At 40.0% G+C, this 26,797-nt stretch overlaps 1 long non-coding RNA gene across 1 annotated transcript; it reads left to right on the forward strand.

Moving 5' to 3' along the window:
- The first annotated feature begins 1,923 nt into the window (after positions 1-1,923).
- Positions 1,924-25,638, forward strand: LOC140598458 (uncharacterized). Its single transcript, XR_012000886.1, has 2 exons — positions 1,924-2,076; positions 25,441-25,638. It is a non-coding gene; the product is annotated as an uncharacterized lncRNA (long non-coding RNA).
- The last annotated feature ends 1,159 nt before the right edge of the window (positions 25,639-26,797 follow it).

The raw sequence follows: 26,797 nt of genomic DNA on the forward strand, positions 1-26,797 counted from the left end.
GGAGGCTCCTGGAGCTCAGTTATACTTCTGCTAAGGAGTTATTCATTATTCTTCACAGTTCTGGCTACACTCTGGGCTCTCAAATCTACTCTCTGAGTTGTACATTCATTTTGCTAAAGGTAGCTTGTGTTTACAGCTGAGTAGTATCCTCAGTCTGCCTCTTGGTTGTAGATTTTGGGGGCCCTAAGGCATCTTTTCCTTTTGTGCTTTCTCTGTTCCTTTCAGTCTAAGTTGTAGTAGGTATGTTTCTGTATATAACATTCTCTTAAAAACCTTGTGGGTCTCCTGTGTGTATTTTTGGTGGTCAGGTCATTAGACAAAAACATGCTGACAAATCTCTTCAAGGTAAACCCTTTTCTACTTTGGGCTTCTACTGAGGAATGTGTTCTTAAGCTTCTTAGAAGCTCTGTATTTTGAATTAAAGGACATGTAAGTCATACCCTTGAAACCTGAAGAGCTCTTTTGTCCTACCGAATGACCCTTTGAGGCACCATCTTTGATATTTCTATTGATATTTCTTTGATATTCCTCTCTCCCTCAGCTTTAGATTGAAACCTGATCTTCTTAAGAGTGTCCTGGATTTGATCTTTGCTCAACAGCTCAGAGCTGTTTTCTAAATTTGGGACTGTTTATCATCTGATAGGGCTGGAACCTTTGAAACTAGCAAATTCAGTTTCTGTGTAATAATCCTTTCTTCAGCTAATCCCTGTCTTCTCAGATTTTACTTTAAGCAGCATTTTTGCCGCATTTTTACTAGTCTGGCTGGAAATCTCCTTAGCTAGATCATCCAGTGCATGACGTATATTTTTAACTTCCACGTTACTTCTGGTTACTGTTGCCCAACTTTCTATTAGGACATAATGAGGATCTCCTTTCCTCCAGTTTCCAGTAAGATTGTCCTCATTTTCTTTTAAGCCCTCACTGGCAACCTTCTTAAAGTCCAACATTTTACAAAAAATCCAACTAGGCAATTTAAACTTTTACTAATGTTCTCTTCAAAGTCCTGTATGTGTCTGATTTCTGCCCACTGTCTCTCCCATATAGGCTTTTACAGCACATCTTACTTTTGGTACCAAAATCTGTATTACTTATTCATCACTACCCAACAAATCACCCTAAAATTTAGTGGGCTAAGACAACAAACATGATCTTACATTCTCAGAGTTGGGAACCTGGCAGCAGTTTAGCTGGGAGGTTCTGTATCAGGTTCTAGGTAACCTGCTGGCTAGAGTCGCAGTAACTTCACAGCCTGGGAAATCTGATTCTAAGCACATTCATATAATTGTTGGTAGGCCTCAGTTCCTCATTGATGATTGGCTGGAGGCTGATTGAAACCTTGTCATGGAAATCTCTCTGGAGGACTGTTCAGAACACTGCTGCCTGCCTTCCCCAGAGCAAGAAATGAAAGAGAGGGGAAAATAGAGGGAGAGAACTCAGGATGGAAGTCACAGTGATTCATAATGTAATCTTGGAAATATTGTGTCATGTATGCCTTATGCTACTGGTTACACAGATGGGCTGTGACCCAGTCCGGTAGAGGACTACACAAGAGTGTGAATACCAGGAGGTAGGTATCATTGAGAACCATCCTGGAGTTTACCACAATGACTCCATCTTCTCAACACTATTACCAAACAATCCACTGTTTCCCCCACTGATTTTCATTTATTATCCCCAGCATATATAAAATTCTTATATAGATATGGATTAATTTCTGGCTTTTTAATTTTGTTCCATTTGTCTCTTTTTATTACTTGTGATCTTTCAGTATGTTACCATTTGTGATCTTTCAATAATTTGTCTTATTGCCTGGAAGGGCATGAAGGAAATTAATGGTTAAGCAGCAGGTCTAAAGTCCTTTCTCTCTCATGGGGATGCCCCTGGGAAAGAGAGAAGGCAGGGACTCAGTAGAATCTTTGTAAATTTGCTGATGACAAATGTGATAAACAACTAATGGTTTTTGCTAGTGGGAGAATTTCGCAGGATGTCCTGTTATCTAGAATTATTTAAGATAAGGAAGCCTGAGATCTATGGATTAATGGGACACAACTTCCTGGAAAATGTCACATAACCTGTGTAAGTCTCTGAACTCTACAAGATGATCAGATGTTTCCTACCAGTTTGACAAATAGGTGATCAAATTTTGAGGCTTCTTTTGATTCTGTTTAGTTGTTCTTTCCACCAGGAATACTTTATTGCTTATGTTGTCCACAGGGGACGCATAGTATCTGTCTTTTTCTCATGTTCTAGTCATTGACAGTCAATGAATTAGTGCTATATCAGTCACTTCCCTAGGGATTGCAAAATGGTGGAATTCTAGCATTCCTTCTTCATTTATTAGCTGAAATATTTCTATAAAAATAAAATTCCTTACATTTGCTATTTGTTAATCCATTAGTATAGTTCTTATAGAAAAGGCAAGATAAATGCTTTAGTCTTTGGCTTTACTAATTAATTTTAAAAATGACTTGGGTCACTATCATCCTTCAAAGTTCACTTATTAGTATTATTTCACAGTATTATTATGAAGTCATGGATTTAAACATATTTTATGTATTGTATGTAATCCATTGTGTGTGTTATCCTTATTGATGCTGAGGTCAAACCAGATTTGATACAACTCATCAAATTGGCTCTTGAGCCCTTTAGACATGATTCTAATATTCTTTGACAGTTCCCTTTTCATTAGGTGCAAAAAAATGTTCGAAACTCATCTTGTATATTTCTGCTCCAGACTGGAAACCAGCTATTTCTTGAGGATATCTAATTCCTTTTGAGAGAAATGGTGTCTAGAATTTATAATCTGAGAGCTCCTGGGTTTCTTCAGAGTCTTGGCAACAAAATATGTTGTTAAACTTCTGAGAAAACACTTTTTTCTTCTGGTAAATGGTGTCTTGGCCTAATTTTAGTTGGTGTTTCTTTTAATATGAGTAAGCTTGAACATTTCTTATGTCCAAGGGCCATTTTATTTTTCCTTGAATAGTCCGTTCATTTCACTAGCCCATTTTAAAATAACATTGTTGGACTTTTTCTTCTCTAGTTTTAAAAGTGTTTTATACTAGCAGTTCTCAAAGTACAACCTGGGGAGCCTGAGGGTTCCCCAGGACTACTTCAGGCAGTGTATGAAGTAAAAGGTATTTTCAGAATACCGAGTTATAATTTGCTTTTCTACTGTTATTATCTTATGAATATAGAATGGAATATTCTATATTCATATATATCTTATGAATATAGAGTGGAATGAATAGAATGGAATTTTCCACAGGCCACATGGCATGTGAAATTGCAACAGAAAGAATGCAGAAACAACCTCTACTAAGGTGGGTATCTTTTAAAATTACAGAAATGTAAAGCAGTGACAATCTTTCTGTAAGTTGTTTCAGTTTTTGTGCAATCGAGATTATCAATCTTTTTTGAGTCTTATGGGACATGAGACTTTTTGCTAGTAACATTAGATACAAAGAGATAACTAAAATGTTTTTAACTCCCAAGAAAAGGATTTTTTGAATTAGTGTTGTACATCGTATTAAACTATGACAGTGTGTGAAAAAATTGTAAGACCCTCAAGATTTCAGGAAATTTAGCATGAAAGATTTTCCTAAAAGCCATTTGGACGGGGGTGGTAGGGAGAGCTATGACATCAATGCCCTTGCTAATTTGAAATGAGCAGAACAATGCATGGGGTACAGGTGAAGGGAGGTGGTCTAGAACATGAACACCTCTCTCCATGGGCAGTAGGCTCTGCCAAGTATTTTTGGCATGAATTTTTGTAGTTACCTCATGCTGTTGATCCACACTCAGATTTATTCTTTCTATGATATCCTGTAAATGATCTACTGCTTACTCTCTACTGAAGCAGATTTTTTTCTTTTAACTTTTTGGATATCTGAGGAAACCCAGTTTGGCCAGTACTGTGCTCAGACATGTGCTGACGACCAGAGTTCCCCCACTCCATAAGTGGAGAAAAGGAGACCTTGACTCTTTTTGTGTGTCCTAGAGACACAGTGTAGCTCACATTCTAATTCCATACTCCTAATCCCAGAGCTACCTCCCTAAACTTTAAAAAAGAACCCCGCAGAGAGACCACTGCTGTGAAAATATTAGATTCCTACTGAAAATCTGCTTCTCCATGATCTGATCCCTGCAAGGTTAGCTTCATTGTTATGGAAAGTAGCAGTTACACATTAAAGATTTTCCGCAGTCCCAAGCTGGGGATGTGTACTGTAGCAGCACCGTGGGAAACGCAAATGAAAACAGTCATCAGTTACTGTAGTAATCAAATGTTATTGTGCGAAAGCTTGGGGACAGCCTTGGGAACCCAAGTGTACGGGCTTCAGGATGCGTTCCACAGCTGTGCCCTCAATTCTCATCATGTCTTTCCTCATGGCTTAGGAGAGAACAAACTCATCTGGACACCAGGCTGGCATCTTCATTACCTAGGAGAAAAAACAATCCTGCAAGGATTTCTTCCCCTCCAGCCACCAGTCCTCCCCTGCAGTTTAATTTGCATTTGTATTACTCATTTGGTTGTTATTTATAAAGTGGCAGAGATTAGGTTTCTGAGTAAAGTTGGATTTGGTGCTGAAGTTCATAGCTACTTTTCAAAAACGAAATTTCTTAGGCCCAAATAAGGGAGAATTGTTCCTGGAAAGATGCTGACATGGTTTTAGGATGGAATATTGTTTCTGTGCAAGTCTAACTGTGGTCATTACTCTGCAGTTCTTGGGTACTGGTACTCCATGAGGCTAGAAGCATCATTCTGGAGGTATGATTATAAAGGATTGAAAGAGAGCAAGTAATTCTAGAGCTCTCTGTTTTTATTTAAGTAGAAGAGGGAGTTTTGAAATCTGGCTAGTTGGCAGCATCAGAGGAGAAGGACCTTGGCCAAGTCAACCAGTAGATCTGATCCTTAGGTCTGTGCTCCCCAACATTGCCCAAGCTGAGAGATTTGCAAATATCAGATATTCATGTATTAATTTACAGTAGGGGATTCTCTTTTATTGGTTCTTGAGCACTTAAGTCCTGAGCATTGTTTTCTGGAATACAGCTCTATCTGGATGAACTGGAATCCAGGTGTAGGGACTGGACTACATTTGCAGGATATGGGCAAGGAACAGAAGAGTCCTCTTTCAGTGACAAGGAGCCTTTGTCCTCTGCTAGAACAATGTGGAAGCAGCACTCACCTGTACTTGCATTCTGGCTTTCCTCTGTTTCACCTTCACCTGCACATAGATTCCACAATTATTTTGCAATTCCAGAGAATGGTTTTCAGCTTTTCACCAGCAACACTACACTCATGTTCTTCCAGGTTTGTATCCTTAAAGATTTTATTTATTTTATGGGGCAAGGGGTGCAGAAGGAGAGGGAGAGGAAGAGAATCTCAAGCAGACTCCACACTGAGCATGGAGCCTGAGGTGGGGCTCTATCTTACAACCCTGAGATTCTGACCTCAGTGGAAACCAAGAGTCAGCTGCTTAATTGACTGAGCTACCCAAGTGCACCCTAGGTTTGTATCTTTAGAGGTAGAAAGTTCATGATTATGTACTCACACAAGGTAACTTGGCTGGCCTAATTCTAATACATGGTACCTAGAGACTTTGAGTTCATTATCATACCTTACTGATTATAGTTTCTACAACTATAAATGAATATCATATTAATAATGATCTTATCTCACAGGGCTGTCCTGGGATCAAAAGTAGTTCTTGAGAAGTGTTAAGTATGTGTGGTATGCAGACTTCATGATGGTACCAATTATCCTCACTGCTTGGTATCAATGTTTTTATGTAGCTTCTCTGATACTCAGTAGGGCCAATATGGGTAAAACTCCAGGGTATTGTGGACATGGTGAGGTTTGATTTCTGAGGCTAGATCACAAAAGACATTGTATTTTCCATCTTGCCTTTTTGGGTTGCTTGCTCAGGAGGAAGTCAGAGGACACTCAAGTAATCCTCATGGAGAAATCCAAGTATGGGAACCCGTAGTTGCTGCCAATAGCTATGTCAGTGAGACGTTTTGGAAATGGATACTTGCAACCTCATAAAAGATCAGCAGAATCACCTAAATAAGCCCTTCCTGAATTTCTGATCCATAGAAACTATAAGATAATATTGGCTTGTTGTCTTAAGTTGCAGATCTTTGGGGTAATTTGTTACTTAGCAACATATAACCAATACAGTATAAAGTATCCAACAAATTGTAGAAATTATTATTTCAGTGTAATCAATTAGATTAAGGTTTCTTTCTGCTCTTGTTCTGATGTGGAAAAAGTGCCAAAATGATCAGAGACACCTGTTCAACTATTTTGGTGTGGGCCATGTCTCTACGTGGTTGATTTGTCCTTCAGGATGCAGTAGTGATTTTCATTAGCTTCACTTATCTTAGTGAATACCTTAATATAGTTATTTGAATATAGCCTGCACCATTTAATTACATAGACACATAAGATTAGCAAACAATTTCAGGATAAAAAATATTTTAGAATGAATGTAAAAGAAACCAGAAATAGAACTTTTTAAAAAAAGATTTTATTTATTTATTCATGAGAGATACAGAGAGAGAGGCAGAAGACACAGGTGGAGGGAGAAGCAGGCTTCATGCAGGGAGCCTGATATGGGACTCTATCCCAGGATCCCAGGATCATGCCCTGAGCTGAAGGCAGGTGCTTAATCACTCAGCCACCCAGGCATCTCCAGAAATAGAACATTTAATACAAGCCCTTTGTTTCTTTTGAATGTTCTGAGGCTAAGTTCTCAAAATGGGTCATAATTATGAGACTGGTATATCAGAAACTGAAAGAAATTAAGTTAAAGAATAGCCTTATTGATTTGTATTTCAATTAATACTTAAACTTTCATAGTTACTTGGAAAATTGGTTTATCTCTGAAGTGTTAACTCAATATTGAGTGAATAGGCAAAAAGTTTTACCCACAAAAAAAGGGAAATATTCTCTGCCTTGAGAGACTGGATTATAGAGAAAACCAGCCCTTGGGATATCTTCCAGCTATAACTTTATGTTTTGTCCAACCCACACAACAGGGATATTCGTAGAAAAGATTCATACAAAGGTGCTGCAGTAGTGGTAGACTGTGCAATCATGGTGCCATAGGATAATCAGTGGTCTTGAGACAGGAAAATAAGGTTCATTTTTTTTAAAGATTTTATTTATTTATTTGAGAGAGAGAGAGAGAGAGACAGAGATTGGGAGCATGAGCGGGGAAGAGAGGGAGAAGGAGGCTCACTCTCAGCAGGGAGCCCAATGTGGGCCTCAATCCCAGGAGCCCAGGATCATGAACTGAACTGAAGGCAGACTCTTAATTGACAGAGGTTCATATTCTAATTCAACTTTTTCCCAAATGTGTGGCTTTGAGGAAACTAACTTCTATATGAGCTTTCTTGTATAAAAATAGTGTAGCAATTGCCTCACAGATACTTAAGGTTTAAAATAATAGGATATATGTGATTGTGTATATTCCATGCATGGCCTGGCATAGAACAGAAATTGAAGATGAATAAAGAGAGAAGTTTGAACTCACCAAAGGAATGACCTTGTGCACATATTTGCCTTTTGAGTAAAAGATTTTTTTTTGTTGGGTTTCTTACTATGGAATGTGCAGTTGATGGGAACAGTTTCCCAAGTCTCTTTGTATCCTGACTGGTTCCATGGAGTTTGGTTTTACCTCCATTTGTGTTGCAACAATATCTTACTGGCCTCTGGCCTCTGCTAGTTTATAAAGCTCTTTGGGAGGAGGAGACTACATATTATTTATTTACCGTTATTTAAAAAAAAGTTCTCAAGACTTGGCACTGAGTGGGTTCTTAATAATTATTTGATGAGTAAGTAAATGTCACAGATTTTTAAACTAAACCCTTATTCTCAGAACCATGGACACTGCTATGAAGTTTCTCCAGTCCAGAGGGCATGCAGCAATTGTTGATTTAAAGAAGAAAGAAGGAAAGGAAATGGATGGCAGGTGAAAAGAATGTGAATGTTTCTGTAGAAACATATCACTGTTTTTAGTGACCTTGAACTGAGTGTAATTATGTAGGATTTAATCAATGCAGATGAATAAGCCCTTTATAAAAAGCTTCCAAAGACTTGTGCTTACGTGAACTGCCATAAGGATTTTTTAATAAATGTGCAGATTGCCCTGGGAAAGGGACTTCCCCTAATAATTAACCTACGCTCTGGATTTTGTTGGCATAAACACTTTGCAGTAGTTAAGGTATATGAAATTTTTTAGGCTGAGCAGGGATATCCAAAAGCAGAAGAGAAGGCACTGGCTAGCAGTGATGTACCTCAATGCCAGACATAGAGAGTCAGATGGGGGTTAGGGAATAGGTCCATCTGCAATCATCTCCATAACTTGGTAGTGAAATGTAGAGCATTTTAACTGCTTCAATAGGATGTTGCAAAATGTCAGATAATCATTTAATTCTTTAAAAAAGTAAGTCACATCAATGACAAAACCTTCTCCCTTGCGCAAGTAACCGAAAAGGGCCAAGGTTAAAATATTAATGAAAACATACATGACATCCTCAAAAGCAGTAAAGTGGAATTGCTTTCAGCATTATTTACCGAGGTAGTGGGCCTGGGAACGCAGCTGTCAGCAAAGTGAAGGGACCCAGGAAAAAGAATCTACTGTTTTAGGTTTTTGGTTTTTTTTTCCTCCCAAAGGTATTCTTTTAAAAAGAACACTAGTTCTTCAACATGCTCCCCAAAACTATCTTCCAGGTTCAAAGATGTTTGGAGAATATTTAATAATAAAACTGTCCTTTCCAAGAGGTACGATGGATTTTTCTCTCATGTCAGATGGTTTTTTAAAAGCCATCATTGTAAAAGCAACACAGGCTCATTCTAGGAAAAGCAAACAAACAAGCAACAAACAAACTCAGAAGAGATTTCTTCCCAGTTGCTGAATTCTGCTCAAGAATAGAAAACAACGGGAAGGGGCCACCCCGGTTTCTTCATATTCCAAGTATAGACTCAGATAGTTGGGGCTTAGGAGTCAGTCAACCTGGAGCAAAATCTGGCTCCTCCCCTACTGATGAGACTTCCTGTAGGTTAAAAGATACTTAACATCTCTGTGACTCAGTTTCCTTTTAAGTGAAAATGGGAAAATAATAATGCCAACTTTATAGAGCATTGTGAGGCTTAAGTGAAATAATACCGGTAAAGATTTTTTTTTTTTAAACTGAACATATAATGGACCTATTTCTGTGGTAGTACCTGTAGACTTGTCTTATTGTTTTTAGCAGTTGCGTAGGATTTAATTGTATGATATGTAAAAGTTTTACTTGATTTTTAAAATGTCATTTAGAGTGGAATAGGTTTTTTTAAAGGATGACATGAAAATCCAAAAGCATAAAAGAAATAACTTAAATACACACGAATGAATGTTTACGAGCAGGAACAAACCTCATGAACCATATTAGAAGACAAATGACAAAATAGGAAGAAAACTATAATTCATATAAAAAGACTTAACTATTTAAAATGTAAAGAACTTTTCCAAATAAATGAGAATAACCCAATAAAATGAAAAAAGACCAAATATCTCTGAAATAAACACACACACACTGCCAATTTGCAAATCGAGAACCACAAAACTGTCCTTTTCCTATAAAATTAGCAAATCTTAGAAGGATCTTAATAGGAAAAAGTTATCAAATATCTAAGAAAATGGGAATTTTAATGCACTCTTTGCGGATGTTTTATTCTTTTTGTTGGAGTGCAAAAAGGGATTTGAATTAAAATTTAAGAAGTGAATATGCCATTTGAACGAAGAATTCCACAACTGAGGTGTTACTCATCTACTGATAGGCTTGTGCAGATGCAGAAAGATTTATGTGTAAGCATTTTGCAGCATGTTTTGGACTCCTGAAGAACTGGACACAGATTATGGAAGGTTCTGAAAAGTCTTGTCACTCACCAGCTCTTTTCCACTGGCTCCGCAAAGTGCAGGGGTACGGGACCCTGAGCACTCCCAGACACTGCTCTCCCGAGAAGCAGAAGCCCGAAGTGGCTTTTAGAGGGGGAAGGACTTCCAGCTCCCAGGACCCAGGCTAAGATCCACTGCTTCTGGGGGAGCAAGGGAAGACACAGCTGGCTACCTGGGGGAGGGACAGATGACTCCTGCCTCGGGCCAGTGGGGGAGGGACAAGAATGCTGAGAAAGTCACACCCATAAGGCCCTGTTGCCCTTGCTTCCATTGAGGCTCCCCACCATGTCACCAGCACCAGTAAGCTCCTGCTGGGCATGGGCAGGGAGAGAAGAGCCACCTGGCAGGCAGAAGGGCAGGGGTGCCTGAAGGGGGTGGCAGGGGCCTGGACCCAAACCTGGAGCCCCTTAAGATCTGCACCAAGTGCCAAATAACAGCAGCCAGAGGGATGAGGGTGTATGGAGCACTGAAGATAACCTAGCATCGGAAAACTCCATCTCTGTTCAACTTCTAACCAGACTGACCCAATCCCTACCACCACAGACGGGACACAGGTGAAGAAAGAAACAAGGAATTTTGCAGATGCGCCAACAGAAATGATCCAAACTGGAACCCAGTGAGAAACAAGAGGAAACAAAAAGGAACAAGGGCTATCCCTGAATGTTGGCTTGGGATCTAAGAATTTAAGATGATCTTATTAAGTCATATGCCTGATAAATAATTCTTTCTACCTTGGCATGGTTCCCCAATTTTGTTTTGTTCCCCAATTTTTTCAACAACGTGAAAAGCTGCTTTCACGTTGAATGATGGCATCAGATGGATGTCCCATGGATGAGTTCCTAACACCTTATGGGAGGAGTTGCAAATTCCCAAGTTCCTTTAAAACAAGGTGGAACCCAACATGATGAATTGAACAAAAAGTTTGGTAACTTTTATCTCTAATCTCTGCTGTGACTGATGCCCATAGCAAGAAAATAATGGTTTCTCACCAACTGTGACTCTATATCATTTTCCTTTAGAGTTTTATTGTACAAACGGGGAATAGGTGTACAATCTTCTGTAGAGCCATTTTCCTTTATTAGATCATTTATTCTAGAACCTACAACCATTTTTGCTTTTGTTTCCCCTAAATACTTGGGAGGAAGCAATAAATCATTCCTACTGTGAGTGATGAAACTAAGGTTGAAAGAAGTTGTAAATATTTTATGTTAAAGAGAGATGGCAGGAGGGTGATCCCTTAATTTGTTGTCTTTGACTAAACTGTGGGACTGTTCAATTTTTCGTCTGAGTAACTTATTTTTTCCCTGGGTCAATGACTACTTGCAGACAAGAGAAAGTCTATACCTGCCCAAGGAAAAGATCTGATCTGAATACTGAAATACTATCGATACATGTAGAGATATAGGTCTCCTGTTTATAGTTGATATTTTCCACATTGAAGATGAAACAGCTGCCAATTCAAAATTGCAGCCCTCCAGCAAAGCCCCCCGGCATTATAAAAACACCTTACACTCCTGGGACTCTCCAGCAGTCAGCATTGGCATTCACCTTTCTTCTTGCATTTTATTATAAACGTTTTGACCAGGATTTATAATATGGAAGCAAGAATTCACCTGTTCCCTGTCGCCAAACATCACACTGATTGAGAAGACTGAGGAAAATCAGAGCTGAAGCTTGGTCTCTGAAGAATGATTTTCCTGGAAAGGATCCAAACCCATCATCTCTACCGGCCATGTGGTATAGAGGTAGTGCTTACATATCTATACAAGCCTGGGTTTAGACTTCTGGGTCCCCAGTTTCCTAGCAAGAAGACCTAGAGCCAGTTATCTGGTGTCTGTGAGCCTCAGTTTCTCATATTTGAAACTGGGGTAAGATGTACATCTTACTGAGTTGTGGCGAGGGTTATAGGAAGTGGGTATCTTTTGGCGCAATCCTTGGGTCAAATATTTATCTGGTATTGGAGTAAAGGACTGAGTTGATGTTCTAGCCTCAAGATTAGGCATGCCCACCATGTTATAAAAGGTACTTGGCCAGGGGGTGGGATAGGTCAAATGCAGTGGGGAGGATGAGAGCCAGCATGGCTGAAGAGTCTGGTGGCGGGAAGTAAGTGATTGCGTGGTTGTCCACCAACTGCAGAGTAGTCTTATAGGAGAAGGCAGGGCCCAGACAAAGGATGGTGTTCCGAAACATCAGAGTGGTGTCTGGAAATCATGGTAAGAAGAAAGTAGTGAACTGCAGTCTCACTGGGGAAGAGTACAGAGGAAGCCACCCTGGCAGGGACGACGTTGGCCGCTAGTAGGGGATCTTATGTCATTGCAGCACAAGAAAAAGGGACTAATCAGTTCCTACCAGTGGGGTCCAGGTAAAATCCGGGCTGAACTAACATTCTTTAAGTCTCCCATGGGTGAGGAGTATGGGGCTTGAGGCAGGGATTTAAGTGACTCCCCTTAGGTGGCAGGAATAAGATGGAGCCCTGCAGTGAACCGAGCAGGTGTTGGCCTTGCACACCCCAGTCTGAATAATATTGTGTTGTCCTGCCAGAAGCCAGGAGCTGTCACACTTCCCATGTTCCTTGTACTGCTGAAAACATGTTCTCCGCTAGATATGGATATCCATCAATAATGGCCGATGGGTGGGTTATGATTGGGTGGGTTCAGCATAATTCTCCAACAGAATCCTCCATCTATATGCTGCTTCTTTTCCAGTTCTGTTGGTCTCCTTGGAAATCCTTCTCTATAGGCAGGGCCTTCCCCAGTTCTGTGCAGAGGGATGAATTTGCAAATAGCAGTAGACTTTTCTGGCAGAGCAAGAAACAGGGTTTGCCTGTTTCTCCTCAGATGCTATTTGCTTAGAAAGCTGGTTGGAGGGTACCCCACCGGAGAGCTGCCTTCTGTGGGCATGGGAGAGCCATCCCGGGCCCTCACTTCTTTGAGAGTCATATGGCTAGAGGACTGCTCGAATGGACTGCGTGCCAGAACTTAGACCCTTGTTTCCAACTCCGAATCTGGTGATCTAATTTCTGTATCACAGATTTTAATATGGCTGTTCTCCAGAGATGTATGATTAAAATTCGAAACACACGCAAATATCATATAAGTCAAGAGAAGGAAGTTTTTTCTTTGAAAAATAAAAAGCAGATCCATCACGTATGTATCTTATGGTTACAATAATAGCTATACTAATGTTTATGTCAAATTTCAAGGAAGAACAAATAACTTAGCTAATGGCCTGTAACAAAGAGTCTCCCAGTGTGAAATACAATAGGACGTGTTAGTTCGTGATGTAGGCTACCTGGGGAAAAATGGATTTTGAGTTACCTGGGATGAGCTGATCTATTTGTTTTTAATAGCAGGAGAATAACAGTTGTTTTGAATTTAACATGCGTTAAAACCAATAACCTATAAAGTTTTACTTTGTGGGTGTAAAGTCTTAGTAATAGGATGCCTTGGTGTATTTATGACCTTCAACTGCTACAGATCAATTTGTGTGTGTGTGTGTGCGTGTGTGTGCACACTATACCTAGGTGTTAGGTATGTTTGAGAAGGGGATTACTCTTCACCTACTTGGGTGATTAAATTGAGTCAAATCACAGAGCTTTATTTCTAGACTTTAGGCATTCCAAGGTGACCATTTTTAAATTTAAAAATATCAACTTTAGAGATATTATAAAATTTATTTTATAGATTCATTTCAACTTGAATAATGGCATATGAGTGACTTATGTGCTTTGAGTCACATATTTAAGAAGGCCAAACTTGTGAAGTATCAAAAAAGAAAAATATTGGGACACCTGGATGTCAGCAGTTGAATGTCTGCCTTTGGCTCAGGTCGTGATCCTGGGGTCCTGGGAATCGAGTTACACACCAGGATCCTTGCCAGGAGCCTGCTTCTCCCTCTGCCTGTGTCTCTGCCTCTCTGTGTGTGTCTCTCATGATTAAATAGATAAGTCTTTAAAAGAAAACCAAAAACAAAAAAGAAAAATATCACCCTCACTTCCATTCTAGGCATGATCTTGGTGATATAAAGCTGGGCTCTCAAAACAGTATCTCTAACATTATTTTTAGTACATTCAGGAAAGGGTGCTATGTAGCATTCACTTTTTTATTTTTTGTGTTCATTAATCAGTGCACAAAAGAGATTATAGCTCATTCTCACCTGAAATGATACTTCATATATATAGCTTTTAGATTTTTTTCTGATAACTGAATTTAGTTTATCAATGGAATCCAAAGTTTTGCTACTGGTTAAACTTTGACAAGATAATGCAATGGGGATTTTTTCTTCCCAGAGTTCCCTTGGCTGCTATTGGGTCCTACAGACTGGTTGAATATGGATTAAATGGATTTTGGGGTTAGAAAGCCAACCAAGGGGCACTGATTAGCCTAGTAATCTTCTCAGTACTTGTTCACAGATACAATCCATATCTTGGTCAAGAGGTAAGTAGGATTGTGCTCACCTGGGAAAGAGTTCTAGTACTGTACTGTACTTGCAACTTTTAACCAAGTTGGTGAAAAGCTTGGCATTGTGGAAGATAATCTTTGACATATGCCTATAATATCCTCTGTATTTTAAAAGTTTAAAATAATTTTACTGAGCTATGTCCTGGAGTTCACCAGTCTAGATCACTTTTTTTTTTTTTTCAGTTACCACATGCTCTTCCAAACTTGGATTCAAACTTTCTTTTATTTTAGGGAAATTATTTTTTAAACTATAAATTTAAATATAAGTTCTCTTTTTTTTCTTTTTCTTTTCTTTTCCTTCCTTCCTTTTTATCTTTCTTTTTTTTTTCCCTTTGGTTTTAAGCCACTGGAAGGGGACTGGGGCTTTGATAATACTTTGAAGCATACTGTTCAATTGATCATCATGTGTATCTCCCCATCCTCCTCACCCATCCACTCTTTAAATCCAGTTCTGAATACTACTGATTCCTTTCATTAATTACCAGAGCAGCCTACATTCTGGAGACAGTGTATTGATCCATGTTAGTGTAATTATTCTGCCTATGATGATCTATACCAATTCTAATATTGAGTTATATTTGAGGCACTTCTATGATAGGGGATACATAGGGCCTCTGAGACTCAGATATAATGCTAATGATTAAAAATTATTTAATATGACCTCTAAAATCAGTAATCTGTGACAGAGCCATACTTCTAGAAGAGCTTGTCCTAAAAGGTCTAGAATCTTAGAAGACTGGACTGTGCTGCTTCTCTTCTCCATAATTTTCATCATGTCTATGGCATGTAGCACCTTACTGCTAGCCAGTGGTATGCTGGTAAATGTTTAACAATGGATTTTAAGAGAGGAAAAACAAAATCAAAGCAACCCCCCCCCAAATCCCAAATTTATAGCATTTGGCAGCTTCTGTGGTATAGATACTTTATCTATGACTGGTTTCAAGTTACCAATGTGATACTACTGAACCTGATAACCACTGAACCCTGATAGTTAGCTCAAGCAGGTGCAAGAGCAGGTGTGAGAAGGCTCTAGTACAACGCTGCTCCTAGCCTAAAACCTTTACTTCTGACCTCTGCTTTCTGGTTCAAGTGCTGAAGAACTACTGAGGTTGAAGTGATTCAAACTCCGTTTCCCTAGATCCAACTCTGGGGAACTTGTCAGCTGAAGTGGAGGAAGCTGTATTCTGTTGTCTCTGTGTGGTGGTATAGATGCATGAAATATTATATAGCAGAAAGTTAGCTATATACGTTTCCCCAGTTAATTTCAGCAACGTAAGTCTGGGGTTAGCACCAATTATTGTTGTCAGTCAAAGCCATTAGTTCTCAGCCGAGGATGATTTTGCTGCCTGGAAAACATTTGACAACGTCTAGAGACATTTTGGTTGTCCTAACCGGGGAGAAGGTGCTATGGCATCTAGTGGTAAAAGTCAGAGATTTTTCTAACATCCATAATGCACATGACAATTCCCCCAACAAAGAGTTATCTGGCTCCAAAATGTCAATCATGCTGAGGTCAGAACCCCTTGTCTGGTTAGATCCAAATACAACAAAGAATTAGTGTATACTGCAGCCTTCACTCCACTTCTGCTTGGAATTTGCTTCCTTGTACTCCATACAGAGGATATTTAATGCAGAGGTACTTAGTTCTGTTACATCTTGCCATGGAATGTGGGCAAAATTTTATTTAAGGAAATGTTTGGATATCAATATTCAGTACAGTGTGGCTTGATTCTTTTACTATTGTTGCCTGAAGCTCTGCCTGTAGTTGAACTGCTCAGTTCTAGTGGAGGAGCCCAGAGATGCTTCCAAATGGGCAGGGACCTAGTTGCATGGGAGATCACAGTGACTTCAGGCTATGTGACCATTGAGTAATTTCATTGCCTGACCTCAGTGTCTCTCCATCTTTTCTAACACCAGGATGATTTCCTGGTTTTTGTAGCTGGCCCTTATGTGTTTGCTATGCCCACATCTACAAGAAATTTGGAGAAAGGCTTGCCCAAGTGTCCTTGATATCTTTAGAGTAACAGCCAGCTTGTCAACAGTGTGTATCATAGCCAAGGTTGTGGCCTTGGTCACCTTCTCTGTATCTTTTAAATTTGCATAACTTACTTTGTATCCATTTCCACTTGGCTAAACTGCATTAGAAGAGAGAATTCCCAAGGATCCTTAGGCAGTTCAGGAGAACTAGGGCAGTAAAAACCTCTTGATTTCGTTTAGTAGCTTTCCTAATCTTAGCATTTAAAGATCTAGTCCTGGACCATTTGCTCACACCATATACAAAAATAGACTCAAAACATGGGGAAAAAAAACTAGCATTATTTACTAAAACATGGAAACAACCTGAATGTCCATCCAATGGATGAAAGGATAAAGAAGATGTAATGTATAAAGGAATGGTATTCATCCATAGAGAGAAAGAGAGCTTATATTTTTATCTTAAGTTTATCTTTCTTTTTTTTTTAATTAATTTTTATTGGTGTTCAATTTACCAACATACAGAATAACACCCAGTGCTCATCCCGTCAAGTGTCCATCTCAGTGCCTGTCACCCATTCCCCTCCAACACCCGCCCTCCTCCCCTTCCACCACCCCTAGTTCGTTTCCCAGAGTTAGGAGTCTTTATGTTCTGTCTCCCTTCCTGATATTTCCCAGCATTTCTTTTCCCTTCCTTTATATTCCCTTTCACTATTATTTATATTCCCCAAATGAATGAGAACATACACTGTTTGTCCTTCTCCGATTGACTTATTTCACTCAGCATAATACCCTCCAGTTCCATCCACGTTGAAGCAAATGGTGGGTATTTGTCGTTTCTAATTGCTGAGTAATATTCCATTGTATACATAAACCACATCTTCTTTATCCATTCATCTTTCGATGGACACCGAGGCTCCTTCCACAGTTTGGCTATTGTGGTCATTGCTGATAGAAACATCGGGGTGCAGGTGTCCCGACGTTTCATTGCATCTGAATCTTTGGGGTAAATCCCCAACAGTGCAATTGCTGGGTCGTAGGGCAGGTCTATTTTTAACTCTTTGAGGAACCTCCACACAGTTTTCCAGAGTGGCCGCACCAGTTCACATTCCCACCAACAGTGTAAGAGGGTTCCCTTTTCTCCGCATCCCTCCAACATTTGTTGTTTCCTGCCTTGTTAATTTTCCCCATTCTCACTGGTGTGAGGTGGTATCTCATTGTGGTTTTGATTTGTATTTCCCTGATGGCAAGTGATGCAGAGCATTTTCTCATGTGCATGTTGGCCATGTCCATGTCTTCCTCTGTGAGATTTCTCTTCATGTCTTTTGCCCATTTCATGATTGGATTGTTTGTTTCTTTGGTGTTGAGTTTAATAAGTTCTTTATAGATTTTGGAAACTAGCCCTTTATCTGATATGTCATTTGCAAATATCTTCTCCCATTCTGTAGGTTGTCTTTGAGTTTTGTTGACTGTATCCTTTGCTGTGCAAAAGCTTCTTATCTTGATGAAGTCCCAATAGTTCATTTTTGCTTTTGTTTCTTTTGCCTTTGTGGATGTATCTTGCAAGAAGTTACTGTGGCCGAGTTCAAAAAGGGTGTTGCCTGTGTTCTCCTCTAGGATTTTTTATTTTATTTTATTTTATTTTATTTTATTTTATTTTATTTTATTTTATTTTATTTTATTTTTTAATTTATGATAGTCACAGAGAGAGAGAGAGAGAGAGAGGCAGAGACACAGGCTGAGGAAGAAGCAGGCTCCATGCACCGGGAGCCTGATGTGGGATTCGATCCCGGGTCTCCAGGATCGCGCCCTGGGCCAAAGGCAGGCGCCAAACCATTGCGCCACCCAGGGATCCCTCCTCTAGGATTTTGATGGACTCTTGTCTCACATTTAGATCTCTCATCCATTTTGAGTTTATCTTTGTGTATGGTGAAAGAGAGTGGTCCAGTTTCATTCTTCTGCATGTGGATGTCCAATTTTCCCAGCACCATTTATTGAAGAGACTGTCTTTCTTCCAATGGATAGTCTTTCCTCCTTTATCGAATATTAGATGACCATACATTACAGGATCCACTTCTGGGTTCTCTATTCTGTTCCATTGATCTATGTGTCTGTTTTTGTGCCAGTACCACACTGTCTTGATGACCACAGCTTTGTAGTACAACCTGAAATCTGGCATTGTGATGCCCCAGCTATGGTTTTCTTTTTTAAAATTCCCCTGGCTATTCGGGGTCTTTTCTGATTCCACACAAATCTTAAAATAATTTGTTCTAACTCTCTGAAGAAAGTCCATGGTATTTTGATAGGGATTGCATTAAACGTGTAAATTGCCCTGGGTAACATTGACATTTTTACAATTTAATTCTGCCAATCCATGAGCATGGAATATTTTTCCATCTCTTTGTGTCTTAGTCAATTTCTTTCAGAAGTGTTCTATAGTTTTTAGGGTATAGATCTTTTACCTCTTTGGTTAGGTTTATTCCTAGGTATCTTATGCTTTTGGGTGCAATTGTAAATGGGATTTAATTTCCTTAATTTCCTTAATTTCTCTTTCTTCAGTCTCATTGTTAGTGTATAGAAATGCCATTGATTTCTGGGCATTGATTTTGTATCCTGCCTCGCTACCAAATTGCTGTATGAGTTCTAGCAATCTTGGGGTGGAGGCTTTTGGGTTTTCTATGTAGAGTATCATGTCATCGGCGAAGAGGGAGAGTTTGACTTCTTCTTTGCCAATTTGAATGCCTTTAATGTCTTTTTGTTGTCTGATTGCTGAGGCGAGGACTTCCAGAACTATGTTGAACAGCAGTGGTGAGAGTGGACATCCCTGTCTTGTTCCTGATCTTAGGGGAAAGGCTCCCAGTGCTTCCCCATTGAGAATGATATTTGCTGTGGGCTTTTCGTAGATGGCTTTTAAGATGTCGAGGAAAGTTCCCTCTATCCCAACACTCTGAAGAGTTTTGATCAGGAATGGATGCTGTATTTTGTCAAATGCTTTCTCTGCATCTAATGAGAGTATCATATGGTTCTTGGTTTTTCTCTTGCTGATATTATGAATCACATTGATGGTTTTACAAGTGTTGAACCAGCCTTGTGTCCCGGGGATAAATCCTACTTGGTCATGGTGAATAATTTTCTTAATGTGTTGTTGGATCCTATTGGCTAGTATCTTGTTGAGAATTTTTGTATCCATGTTCATCAGGGATATTGGTCTGTAATTCTCCTTTTTGGTGGGGTCTTTGTCGGGTTTCAGAATTAAGGTGATGCTGGCCTCATAGAACGAATTTGGAAGTACTCCATCTCTTTCTATCTTTCCAAACAGCTTTAGTAGAATAGGTATGATTTCTTCTTTAAACGTTTGATAGAATTCCCCTGGGAAGCCATCTGGCCCTGGACTCTTGTGTCTTGGGAGGTTTTTGATGACTGCTTCAATTTCCTCCCTGGTTATTGGCCTGTTCAGGTTTTCTATTTCTTCCTGCTCCAGTTTTGGTAGTTTGTGGCTTTCCAGGAATGCGTCCATTTCTTCTAGATTTCCTAATTTATTGGCGTACAGCTGTTCATAATATGTTTTTAAAATCGTTTGTATTTCCTTGGTGTTGGTAGTGATCTCTCCTTTCTCATTCATGATTTTATTAATTTGAGTCTTCTCTCTCTTCTTTTTAATAAGGTTGGCTAATGGTTTATCTATCTTATTAATTCTTTCAAAGAACCAACTCCTGGTTCTGTTGATCTGTTCCACAGTTCTTTTGGTCTCGATATCATTTAGTTCTGCTCGAATTTTAATTAACTGTCTTCTTCTGCTGGGGGTGGGGTCTATTTGTTGCTTTTTCTCTAGTTCCTTTACGTGTAAGATGAGCTTTTGAATTTGAGATCTTTCCAGTTTTTGAATGGATGCTTGTATTGCAATGTATTTCCCCCTCAGGACTGCTTTTGCTGCATCCCAAAGATTTTGAACGGTTGTATCTTCATTCTCATTAGTTTCCATGAATCTTCTCAATTCTTCCTTAATTTCCTGGTTGACCTTTTCATCTTTTAGCAGGATGGTCCTTAACCTCCACGTGTTTGTGGTCCTTCCAAACTTATTGTTGTGATTAAGTTCTAATTTCAAGGCATTATGGTCTGAGAATATACAGGGGACTATCCCGATCTTTTGGTATCGGTTCAGACCCGATTTGTGACCCAGTATGTGGTCTATTCTGGAGAAAGTTCCATGTGCACTTGAGAAGAATGTGTATTCAGTTGAGTTTGGATGTAAAGTTCTGTAGATATCTGTGAAATCCATCTGGTCCAGTGTATCATTTAAAGCTCTCGTTTCTTTGGAGATGTTGTGCTTAGAAGACCTATCTAGTATAGAGAGAGCTAGATTGAAGTCACCAAGTATAAGTGTATTATTATCAAAGTATTTCTTCAGTTTGGTTATTAATTGGTTTAAATATTTGGCAGCTCCCACATTCGGGGTATATATATTGAGGATTGTTAAGTCCTCTTGTTGGATAGATCCTTTGAGTATGAGATAGTGTCCCTCTTCATCTCTCACTATAGTCTTCGGGGTAAATTTTAATTTATCTGATATAAGGATGGCAACCCCTGCTTTCTTTTGAGGACCATTTGAATGGTAAATGGTTCTCCAACCTTTTATTTTCAGGTTGTAGGTGTCCTTCTGTCTAAAATGAGTCTCTTGTAGACAGCAAATAGATGGGTCCTGCTTTTTTATCCAGTCTGAAACCCTGCGCCTTTTGATGGGGCCATTAAGCCCGTTCACGTTCAGAGTTACTATTGAGAGGTATGAGTTTAGTGTCATCATATCTATTCAGTCCTTGTTTTTGTGGATTGTTCCACTGAACTTCTTCTTAAAGGGAAATTTTAAGAGTCCCCCTTAAAATTTCTTGCAGAGCTGGTTTGGAGGTTACATATTCTTTCAGTTCCTGCCTGTCTTGGAAGCTCTTTATCTCTCCTTCCATTCTGAATGAAAGCCTTGCTGGATAAAGTATTCTTGGTTGCATGTTCTTTTCATTTAGGACCCTGAATATATCCTGCCAGCCCTTTCTGGCCTGCCAGGTCTCTGTGGAGAGGTCTGCTGTTACCCTAATATTCCTCCCCATAAAAGTCAGGGACCTTTTTTCTCTTGCTGCTTTAAGGATCTTCTCCTTATCTTTGGAATTTGCAAGCTTCACTATTAAATGTCGAGGTGTTGAACGGTTTTTGTTGATTTTAGGGGGGGATCTCTCTATTTCCTGGATCTGAATGCCTGTTTCCCTTCCCAGATTCGGAAAGTTTTCAGCTAGGATTTGTTCCAATACATATTCTGGCCCTGTGTCCCTTTCGGTGCCCTCTGGAACCCCAATTAAATGTAGGTTTTTCTTCCTCAGGCTGTCATTTATTTCCCTTAATCTATCCTCATGGTCTTTTAATTGCCTGTCTCTTTTTTCCTCAGTTTCCCTCTTTGCCATCAACTTGTCTTCTATGTCACTCACTCGTTCTTAAGCCTCGTCGTTAGGACTTCTAGCTTGGATTGCATCTCATTTAATTGATTTTTAATTTCTGCCTGATTGGATCTAAATTCTGCAGTCATGAAGTCTCTTGAGTCCTTTATGGTTTTTTCTAGAGCCACCAGTAACTGTAAAATAGTGCTTCTGAATTGGTTTTCTGACATTGAGTTGTAATCCAGATTTTGTAACTCTGTGGGAGAGAGGGCTGTTTCTGATTCTTTTTTTTGAGGTGAGGTTTTCCTTCTAGTCATTTTGCTCAGTGCAGAGTGGCCAAAAACAAGTTGTATTGGGAAAAGGAGCAAAAGAGAGAGAAGGAAAGAAAAGAGAAAAAAATGAGAAAGAAGAAAAAAATAGGGGGTAAAGAGAGAAGAAAATGAGAAAGAAAAAGAAAGGAGAAAAAAAGGGGGGTGGGGTGGAGGAAGCAATCAGAAATCAAAAAGAAAGAAAGAAATAAAAACACAAAACAAAACAAAACAAAACAAAAACAAAACAAAAAAACACGGGGGAGTATCTTCCGATTCTGTACACTTTAAGTCCCTTGACTTCCCCTGGAACTGGTCCGTGTCGCTGGTCTTCTGGGGGAGGGGCCTGCTGTGCTGATTCTCAGGTGTTAGCACTTGGGGGAGCTGCTCTGCCCCTGCCTGGTGCAGGGCTCAGTGGGGGTTGTTCTCCCCGTGAGGCCCCGGGAGGAAGCCACAGTGGCGGGGGCAGCTCTGGGACCCTGGAGTCAGCTCCCGCAGTAGCTCCGGGGCTCTCGTCTGCAGGGCCTGGGGGCTCCCGGGCGGGGCCGCTGATCTGCTCAGCTCCAGGCAGGAGCGTCCTCGCTGTCCTGGGCCCTCCCGGCCTCTGCCTGTCCCGGGGGAGGCCGGATCCTGGGCTGTGTCCCGGCGCCCTGTGCTCCGGGGCCTGCGCTGTTGGATTCGCGCTCCCACCCCGCAGCCCCCTCCGCGGAGCCGCCGCCCGAGCCCCTCCGAGCTGTTCCCGGAGCCGCGCAGCCCCCTCCGCGGAGCCGCCGCCCGAGCCCCTCCGAGCTGCTCCGGGTCCCGCCGAGCGCTGCAGCCCTTAGGGAGCTCGGCGCATCTCCCGGGGCGCAGGTGCCTGTTAGTGTCCCAGGGAGCCCGAGGGCATCCCCGCCTTTCTGGGGATCCTGCTCCAATTCCCCGGGAGGCCTTTCCGCGGGGGAAGGTTGGTGCAGCTCCTGCTCCTCCGGGACGGGGCTCTCCTGTCCTGGGGACACTCGCCCCGGCCTTAGCCCGGCTCCTCGCGGGCCCCTCCCCCTTGGAGGCCTTTTGTGTCTTTATTTCTTTTTCCCCGTCTTTCTACCTTGATAGAAGCGCGAACTCTTCTCACTGTAGCGTTCCAGCTGGTCTCTCTTTAAATCTCAGGCCGAATTCGTAGATTTTCAGGATGATTGGATGGTTTTCTAGGTAATTTGTTGAGGACAGGTGACTTGGAGACCCCACTCTTCCGCCGTCTTGCCCCTCCCCCCAAGTTTATCTTTCTAGAGATTGGTACTATTTGGGCCAATGAGGAATAGAGAAATGTTTGTGGAGGCTTTGGCGGAAGAGGCTTCTTTACATCTAGGGAGAACCATGGAAAAGAATCTTTCCTGCCAGATGTAAACCAGTAAATATATAGCTTAATTTACTTCTGGCATCTATCTTGCGGCCTGGGGTAAAATCAGCTTTAAATTGCATATAACTCTGCACACAACTATAACTCCGCACTTTAGTCCTTGATGATGCTGTTTCACTGCTGGATGGATCCTCTTCATCCTGAGCTTATACAAATAGGGGCCAGTGACTTAGCCAGAGTGGCTTTGAGTTTGATATATATATATTTTTTTTACATGTTGCCAAATGCATGGACAATGGCACATATGTTTGAAAAAGTTGTGTTTTTGTGGATTTCCAGTAGATGACAATGTGAGTCCCCCTAATCTTCTCTATTCCTCGCGTAAACACATCTAATAATTAAGGTGAGAGATGACAATTGGTTAGTAAAACTGATAAACATCTCTCCAGACCAGAAACTAAAGAGAGACACAGAGTGGGGAATAGGTTCTGAAACTAGCAAAAATTTTTGAGTCCCATGCTTTTTCAGGGATAGGGGAGATTTTTATCATTCATTCCATTTTTCCAATAATTATTGGATTAATACAATTTTCATGATTCTTGAAATATAAAATTTGTATAAAATATCCCATTTTTATCTAAGTCTTTAAGCTTATTATCATAGAGTTCATAATATTCTTTTATTCTTTTATGTCTCAAGTTATATCTAACATATCTAGTTTGGTACTTTTTCATTCCCAATACAGTTTATTTTATATGGACCTCTCTCTTTTTTTTAATTCCTCAGACTCACTTGATGCCTATTTTATTAGCGCTTTCAAGGAATATTTTTGACATAATTGGGGAAATTTTAATATGGACTGCATATTAGGTGATTTACAGAATTACTCTTAATTAGTTTAGCCATGAAGATGCTATCCTGGTTATATGAGAGAATATCTTTATATGTGATATATCACAATTTTGGAGAGGGAGGGAAAGAGGATGAGGGAGAGAATGAGAGAACAGAGGCAAATGGGGCAGTTGTTTACAAGGTTCAATGCAGAATCCAAATTAGTATGTGTCGTATTTGCAAATAACTAATAAAGTCCATCTTGAAAATGCTACTGGTACAATATTATAAGACATTCATGAAAGGATAATCTTTTACTATTCATTACACAATTCTTTAGGGTGAATTTTAGCTGTCTGCAACAACCCCAAATAGCAGTGATTTAACTAAGAGAGGGGTTCGTTTATCTCTCATGTCAACGACATCCAGGAGCTTGTAGCTTAGAGCCATTCTGGTTGCTTCACTAACATTTCTGTCTTCTTGCTTCATCATTTTAAACATAAACCATATAACTGACCATTGCTGCATGAGCTTCAGGGATCACATGAACATCCTTGACAATAGGAGGGAGTAAGAGACAAATTTGGATATATTCTCCTCTAACGATCACTTCTTGAGGCCAATCCTGCCTAGATCCCAATGTCCAGCACGTAGTCAATTATCTGGTCAAGACACTTATTTGCAAGGAAACCTGGCAAATGTAGTTTTATTCTCAGCTAAAATGTACCTGGTCAGTAACTAGGCCTATTACTGAGGAAGATGATGAGAAATAACACTGGAGTATGCACTAGCAGTTTCCCCCTGAGATTGTCATGAATGTTAGGGAGGCCTGGGGAATGTCTTCTACCTAACGTGCCATGTGCTCTTATGTTTCTGGCATTGATGCTAAATCAGTCATCTTGTTTTGAGAACTGAAGAGGAGGGAAGTTATCCCAGTCTGACGACCCAATTTTCTGGTGCACCTGTTGTGATCTCTTTCAGACTCTTCTATTTCACAAACCGAGAGGCCACATAAATCCTTGCAGCCTTGAAGATTGTCAGAAAACCGATGGTTATTATAAATAGGAATGTTTTCGATGTCATAAGAGGGGACTTAGTTTCCTTTCCATCATTTTCTCTAATTTAGTGTTTCTTTCGTTTAATCTCTTTCATTTCTTTTGCTTTCTTCCTTAGAGAGTCTGTTCCAGATTCCCTTGTCACCCTGTCTTCCACTCGCTCCTGTCAAGCCTTCCTGCACTGGAAAAGTCCACTATTACAGCAGCACATCATAACATGGAATCCACTTGTGCAATACTTTATCCTGATTTTGTAGATTATGTCGGTGTCAGTATCCTGTTTTCTTCCCTTCCTAATAAAGGAGTAAATGCTTTATGTTTTAAGTTATTAGGTTTTTTTGCATGTCCTAGGAGAAAACCAAATGATGTATGGTGAGGAAAAATATTGACTGTTATCTGAATAGCTACTACACTGTTTCCTTCAGATAAAATACATTCTAGGTCAGGCTTCCAGTTGCAGATTGAAAAATTCCCCCAAAGATTAATAAGCTGTCCAGAACTGCAGTGTGGTGTATACCTGTTTGTCACGAGTGTTTGTTTCAGTTTATACCCCATTGGACTGCAGGTTTCTATCACCGTCCATGGCACTACTTTTCTTGATTTCACTTGTTCTCACTAATAAAGGACTCTGGTTACAAAAAGGAGTGCTCCTAATTGATTGGCTAAGGAAAGGTGTTAGAGGCCCTGATAAGTTAGGGTGTTTCTTGATGTTTTACTGTACCTCCTGGGTGTTATAGGATTTCTGTCTCTATTTTTTAATTCAGAGTCAACTCACAGAGCAAATTAAAAATTAATTAATTGATTTTGTTCTTATTAATAGGAAAGCCACAATTTGGGTAACACTATGTGCTTTTCAAAGAGTTTTTGTGCCTATTCTATTTCATATTTTCATAAACATAGGTGCCATTGTCACTATTTGGCAAGGAAATAAACAGCCAAAGAGGTTAAGTGGTTTATCTACGGGTGACTGTGTGTTTTAGTTTATGCCTGTTTTTCTGATGTTAGTGCCCTCCTTTACTCTCAGATGTGTCCATATTTGGACAATAAACAAGTCACCTTAGGACTTGATCCCAACCTCCTAACTGCCAGTGTATCTACCTAGGTAATGGGATGTAGGTACTTTTGGTAGTTACTTTCCTAGCCTCAGAGTCATGATCTTTATACTTGCCAGGACAGGAGAGGAAGGAGAAGCCCTATGGTCATAATTTTTAATTGTTTTTATGGAAGATTTTGCGCTATTTTCATTCAGCCGCTCTTGTAATAATGCATGTCTTGAGGAGGCAATTTCATAAGTGCACTAAAAAAGACTGGTTGGTAATCTAGAGACTTAATATACATAATTCAACGTTGAGTTCATTAAGCTCAAAATAGCGAAAACATACACTGATTTAATTTTATATGTTTTGCAAACTTTGTTTTTATTTATGCTGTTACAGATTGGATTTGAGGCATTGAGATGAGGAAGAAGCAACATG

This window comes from Vulpes vulpes, chromosome 4 (genome assembly GCF_048418805.1).
Source record: "Vulpes vulpes isolate BD-2025 chromosome 4, VulVul3, whole genome shotgun sequence".
Taxonomy (NCBI): domain Eukaryota; kingdom Metazoa; phylum Chordata; class Mammalia; order Carnivora; family Canidae; genus Vulpes; species Vulpes vulpes.